Raw genomic sequence first — 7085 nt, forward strand, 5'->3', positions numbered from 1 at the left:
GATCCAGTAGATAATAGAGAGTTCCAGTAAGAAGTTCAGGTGCCCTTGTGTCTATAAGAGGACTCCTGAAAAACCTTAAGGAAAAACACAAAATAATACCTAGGAATCAGATGTGTAACTAGTAATCTGGTTATCTTCTTTGATCAAAATATATGGTGGATGGGCTACAGGGCTTATGTCCACATGCATTGGGTTAATCTTAACATCATCACCATTTAATTTATATTGTTCCCTGTTGGTAGGATAACATTCCATCTCAGGTAAGGATATACTTGAGAAAGCAAGGTAAGTCTGATACTGTTTTTCCATCACATTGATCCATTAGCCAGTGAACTGTTCCAATTCCTATTAAATTGTTAATCTAGTGGAAGAATACTTAAATTCCTTGAGGAAAAAACAATAGACTCTTTAGGAACCAAATATGGAACTAATAATCCATTCATTTTCTTGACTACAGTATATAGGCTACAAACATCAAGTTTACTTTGATTTGCACTCAAGTCAATAGAATAACTCCATTTCCAATCTAATCATTCAACTAAGAAATTTTAAAAATTCAGTACAGTTCTAGGACTTTGATGAAATAGCAAATTGAAAATTCAGCTTCATATTAGCTTTATGCCTATTAGAATATTGAAAACTATGGATGAAAAAATAAAATCATTATTTGCCATATCCCACTGATGTAATGTGATATGTCCATAAAGATTATGTGCTAAGCAAAAAGGCAGAAAGTCCTTTGCCTTCAAGAAGCTTACAGCCTGATAAGGGAAAACTCTGAAAATAACTAATAACAATCTGTGTACAGGATAAATGGGAAATAATCAACAGGAGGAAGGTGGGATTTTAGCAGAAATTCACACGAAGCCAGAGAAACCAGAGGTGGAGATGAAGAAGGAGAACATTCCAGGCATGGGGGACAACCAGTGAAAATGCCTCAATTTGAAAGATAAGAGTATCATGTTCAAGGAGGCCAATGTCACTAGAATGAAGAGTGGAGGTGAGGGGTGGCTAGGTGGGGCAGTCACTAAGTGCCAGCCCCAGAGTTGGGATCACCCAGGATCGGTTCTGGCCTCAGATACTTAACACACACACACACACACACACACACAAACTGGCCGTGTAACCTTGGGCAAGTTACTTAACCCCATTTGCTTTAAAAAAAAAATGGAGGTGAAAAGGGGTATGTGAAAAGTGTAAGAAAATGAGGTGGGGTGAGGATAGGTTATTCAAGGCTTTGAATGCCAAGCAGGAATTCCTCTTTGATTCTGGAGGTGACAAGGATCCATTGGAGTTCACTGAGGTGAGGAGAGGTAGGAGAGTGAAGTGTGATATGGTCAGACCTGCACTTTAGGAAAATAACTGCAACTGAATGGAAGATGGATCAGAGTGGGGACAGACATGTGGTAGGCAGAACAATCAGCAGGTTATTGCAAGTAGTCCAGGTATGAGATGAAGGCCTACACTAGGGTGGTAGCAATAGCAGGAGGACAGAAGGAAGCATAATATGAAAGATTACAAAGGTAAAATTGACAGGCTTTGACAACAGATTGAATACGGAACTGAGAGACATCGAGGACACCTATGTTGTGAGCCTGGGGGACTTGGAGGATGGTGGTGCCCTTGACAGGAAAAGGAAAGTTTGGAAGGGGGAGGGTTTGGGAAGAAAGATAAGTTCAGTTTTTGACATGTTGAGTCTAAAATGTCTTGAACATCTGATTTGAGATTTCTGATAGGCTCTTAGAGGTGAGAGACTAGAGGTCAGCAGAAAGGTTAGGGCTGGTTAAGTAGACCTGAGAATCAACAAAGAGATGATGGTTTAGTCCACAGGAGCTGAAGAGATCACCAAGTCTCAAATAGTTTAGAGGGAAAAGAGAAGAGACCCAAGCATGACCTGGGTGAAAATCCAGCAAAGGAGACTGAGAAAGAATAGTCAAATAGAGAACCAGGAGAGAGTAGTGTCCTGAAAACCAAGAGAAAGGAAAGTATCAAGGAGAAAAGAATGATCGGCCATGTCACAATCTGAAGGGAAGTCAAGAAGGATGAGGACTGAGCAAAGGCCATTAGATTTGGCAATCAAATAGTTACTCCAGAGAAAGCATTTCAACTGAATGAGATTAGAAGCCAGATTACTGTAGAGTTAAGAAGAAACTGAGAGGAAAGGGTAGAGGTACCTTCTGATGAAGGCCTTCTCAAGGAGTAGATCCACAAAAGGAAGGAGAGAAACGAGGCAATTGTTGGATTGAATGGATAGATAAAATGAGAGCTTTTTGAGAATGTGAAAGACATGGAAATGTTTGTAGGCAGTAGAGAAACAGCCAGGGAATAGGGAAGAAATTGAAGGTGATTTAGTGGAGATCTTAGAGGGAATCTGATGGGAAAAAACTATTATCCATCCCCATAAATGCACCCTTTCTGTATTCATGAATATGTTACCTGTATAAGGATTGGCCTTGGCAAGAAGTATCACTGCAGCATGTGAGACAGGGAGGAAGGACGAGATAATGGCAGAAGGCATCAGGTTGATGGGAGAAGTGGAGAGAAGATGAAGCTCTTGGCAAATGGTCTCAAATTTTTCTGTAAAATGTGATGCAAGGTTCTCAGCTGACATGGCAGAAGGAGAGCCTTGGGAAGTGTGAGGAGAGATGAAAAGGTCTGAAAGAATCATAGTAGTGAGCAGTATAATGAATTAATTACAGAGGGGTAAAAGGTTTGCTAAGCAGCAATGAGGACACAGTTAAAGTTACTGACTTAACAAATCTGTAGTGCATCCAATCAGGATAGTTTTGCATTATTTTCTCTACCTTCATTCAGCTGCACATGAGTAGGAACAACAATAGCAAATGGTAGAAGTGATCCAAGGCTGAAAGTTGGCAGGGCACAATCAGTGATGTGAAGGGGGCATAAGCAGTACAGAGTTAAACTGGTTCACTAAGGAGTCACGTTGGGGAAAAGAGAGTGTGGTGTGTGGAGCATGGGTGATAGGAGAGAAATAGGGGGTTTGAAGGACTGGAGATCACACTGTGGATGGAAGACTAGGGTTTGGTTTTGGGAAAGCAGTGGGAGAGGTGGAAATCAAATGCATCGTGATCAGATAAGAGAATTTAATTTTTCATTAATATGGAGATGGTGCATTTATGGGTGATGACAAGATCAAGGATTGTTAGATGTAGATTTTTCATCATGAGTCCTTTGGAGTTGTTGTGGATCATTGTATTGCTCAAAGTAGCTAAGTTTTTCAGTTGATCTTCATTACAATTTTACTGTTACTATGTACAGTGTTCAAGTTCTGCTTACTTCATTTTGCATCAGTTTATATGTTATACCAGGTTTTTCTGAAACCATTCCCTTCATCGTTTCTTATAGTACAATAGTATTCCACCACAATTATATATTACAGCTTATTTAGCCATTCCCCAATTGATGGACATCCCTGAGTTTCCATTTTTTTTTTGCTACCACAGAAAGAACTGTTATAAATATATATTTGTACATATAAGTCTTTTTCCTTTTTCTCTGATCTCTTGGGGTATAGACCTAGTTAGTAGTATTACTGGGTCAAGCCTTTTGGGCATAGTTCCAAATCGTTTTCCAGAATGGTTAGACCAGCTCACTTCCCTGATAACAGTACATTAGTGTTCATATTTTTATGAATTTGTTTTTTAAAAGTATGTTGATAACTAAACAAAAACTTTTTCTTTGAAATTCTATGTATTTTGTTTTTCACATTTTAAAAACATAGATTTCACCAGACTGTGAAAGACCAGATAGTCCAGGATACAGAAAAGGTTAAATTTAGAAGGAAAAAAACCTTAAAATTCAGTATAATTCTATAAGGATGTTGATTCACTAACCAGTGGAGAGTTCCAGTTCATGTTAGATTGTTGCCTGTCAAGAGGGTTCTAGAAAACCCCATAAAAGAGCTCCTATAAGTACTTCAAGAAAAACTCCCTACGTATGTGGGGAGATGGTGCTGGGGGGAAGAGTTTGTCATATGAGCAGTTGCTATGAGTACACATATATGTATTTTAATGAACATATGACACTCTAAGACAAGACAAAACATCATTATATAAATATAGAAGAACAAAGCTCAACAGAGTAACAGAAATATTTACACATATGACCAGAATGGGGAGCACTGACATCTTCATGGGGAAGGGGGGCAGGGGGCTGGATAATGGCTACCCAGAGTCTCTAATCCAGAGAATCAGAAAGGTCTCAAACAAAGTATCCTCCCCATAAGCAAGCTCCCCCAGGACGATATCAGTCTTCCAGAATATATACAGTTTTCAAAGACTCAGCACCTAATTGGCTTAGGGCCAACAGGTGTGAAAGCCCACATAGTCCAGCACCTGATTGACTCTGCACCATGGTTCTATGTGACTCAGCATGGGATGTGTTGCAACTGTGAACTGGACCAGAGTTCAAAGGAGCAAGACATCCATGATTGATAAGGCAAAATACCTGTGTACTTTTAGACCTGGGAACATGGCCTCCTAGTCCAAGGAGAAAAAAGGAACACATGTAGTCACATAGCTCTATAAATGTACAGGGAAGATCTTATATTCCATTAAGCATTCAAGCCCCTAGTGGGGAGAGTTGCTTGGGGTCTTTATTCCCCACCCAGATAACTTATAATCCATATGAAATTCTGAATATCCTCATCCCAACTGATACACTAACAAGTCAGGTACCCAGGCAAGGTTATATCTTCCCCTCAGGGTTCTAGGGGGTACCCCTGAGGGGTTTTGGGTGATTCTTCTCTAATTCGATCAATCCCCCATTCCAGCATGTGACCAGTCCATCTTCTTTTCCAATCAGACAGTTCTCTGATGACATATTTTACTTCTTTGAAGTTCCTTGTTGGTTGCTGAAATCTGTTCAAGACCTATTCCAATTCTCTATGGTATGGAGGTGACTTTGAATTCTCAAAAGTTATGCCAATGGAGTAAATTTCTATAAAGAAGCTTTCCAAGTTTTTATCACACTGAAAAGGCCTTGAGTATGGCCCTGGCAACAAAATTATTCTTTTTTTTCTGAGAACCAACCTAGCTAAGTATAGAGAGATACATCACCAGTAGGTTGGCCACTTTGTGCTGAAAGTTTTGGCTATGGCACGCACTGGCACAGACACACACACACACACACACACACACACACACACACATAAATGAATGAATAAATAAATAAAAATAGCCCTGAGTGCACACTTGGGCAGAAAGGAGTCCGATACATTAGATGGAGCCTTTCAAGTAAACTTATAAGTGGATGTAAAGCCAATCAGGAGCAGCTCTCCTGAGGACTACTCCTGTGAATAACTAAGGTTCTGATCACATAGTATAGTGAACTCTCTATTCAGAATAAACTGAAGCAAAATATTTACAACAATATAACATAACAACTTATTACTAAGGTAGCTATAGTCTTAAACAAAACATATTCAGTAAGTCACAATCTTGTCAATCAGTATTGAGTACCCAAGTCTCCTTTCATTCTTAAGTAGAGGCTGGCTTCTAATCATCCTTAAGGAGTATTGTTCTTAAGTCAATCATCCTTAAGGGTTAGTGGAAAGTACAAAGGCCATCTGCCCCAGGTTACAAGTGAGTTACATTCTCATCAGTCAGCACTGAGTACTCAAGGGAAGGTCTTTTTATCTTAAGTGGAAGTTGGGCTGACTTCCAAACTCCATGGCTCCTCTTCCAAGCTCCCAGCTCTAGCCTGGATTCACAGGTAGGCAGATCTCCAATCTCGGTTAACAGTCCCCTCCAACCCCTTTGAAGTTTCTATTTCTGGGGAGACAAAGCTTACACACATTATGCTTAGCAGAGTTACAACAATATTCAGACACATTGCCAACACTATCATCTCAATTCACTTTCTGTCTGGAAGTAACACAAACCAACAGACAAAGCTTCTGTCTGAGAAATCAAACACAAATCAGCAGTAAATCCCTAGGATTCCTTTAAATAGCAGTAAAGTCCTCTTTTGGAACTTCTGTCTAAAAACAACAAACAAGGCTTTTGTCTGACAGACCAATAGACAGAGAGCTAGAGTGCAGAAATCACAAGCAATCTCCACCTCAGTTCTGCTTGTCCCAGCTCATGCTCAAACTGTTATCTGCTCTGCCCCTTCCTGTTTTGCTCTTTTGGCAGGTTCCTCCCACTGTGGGCTCCATGTAATGATGTTAAGTCTATTAAGGGCAGGGAAGGCCTCCAGACTCCCTTAGACCTTTTAAGGGCAACTCAATATATACTGTCTTCAACAAAGACTTGATATAATCACAGGCAGAGCTCAAAAGCACTTGAATAACTGAAACAAGGAGCAAAGTATCACTTTGCTTGCCATTACAGTGGATATAGATCATCTTACTTGTCTCCAGAGGAACCTATAGGCAAGCCAAGAAGCAACAGTTAGAACCAAACATGGTACAACTGATTGGTTAAAGATTGGAAAAGGAATACAACAAGGCTGTATATTGTCCCCTTACTTATTTGACTTATATACAGGGTATATCATGTAAAACACCAGGTTGGATGAATCAAAAGCCTGAATTAAAGTTGCCAGTAGAAATATCAAAAATTGGGGTGGCTAGGTGGCACAGTGAGTAAGAGCGCCGGCCCTGCAGTCAGGAGGACCTGGGATTGGTTCCAGTCTCAGCTACTTAACACCCACAAACCCACACCCTTCCCCCCACACACACAAACTGGCCTTGTAACCTTGAGCAAGTTATTTAACCCAAATTGCTTTAAAAAAAAAAAAAAGGAAGAAAGAAATATCAAAAATCCCAGATATGCAGATGATACTACTCAGATGGAAGAAAAGAAGAATTAAGAAAACTCTTGATAAAGAGGAAAGAGAAGAGTGTAAATAGTAGCTTGAAGCTTATCATCAAAAAACTAAGCAATGAAAATCATATGATTATCTAAATAGATGCAGAAAAGGATTTCAACAAAATACAACACTCATTCCCATTAAAATCACTTGAAAGCATAGGTATAAATGGATTTTTCCTTAAAATTATAAAAAGTATCTATTTATAATATGGATAATAAGCTAGAAGCCTTCTCAATAGGATCAGAAGT

This window comes from Petaurus breviceps, unplaced genomic scaffold (assembly GCF_028583685.1).
Source record: "Petaurus breviceps papuanus isolate PSGF00001 unplaced genomic scaffold, PetGlider_PUasm1.0 90897, whole genome shotgun sequence".
Taxonomy (NCBI): Eukaryota; Metazoa; Chordata; class Mammalia; order Diprotodontia; family Petauridae; genus Petaurus; species Petaurus breviceps.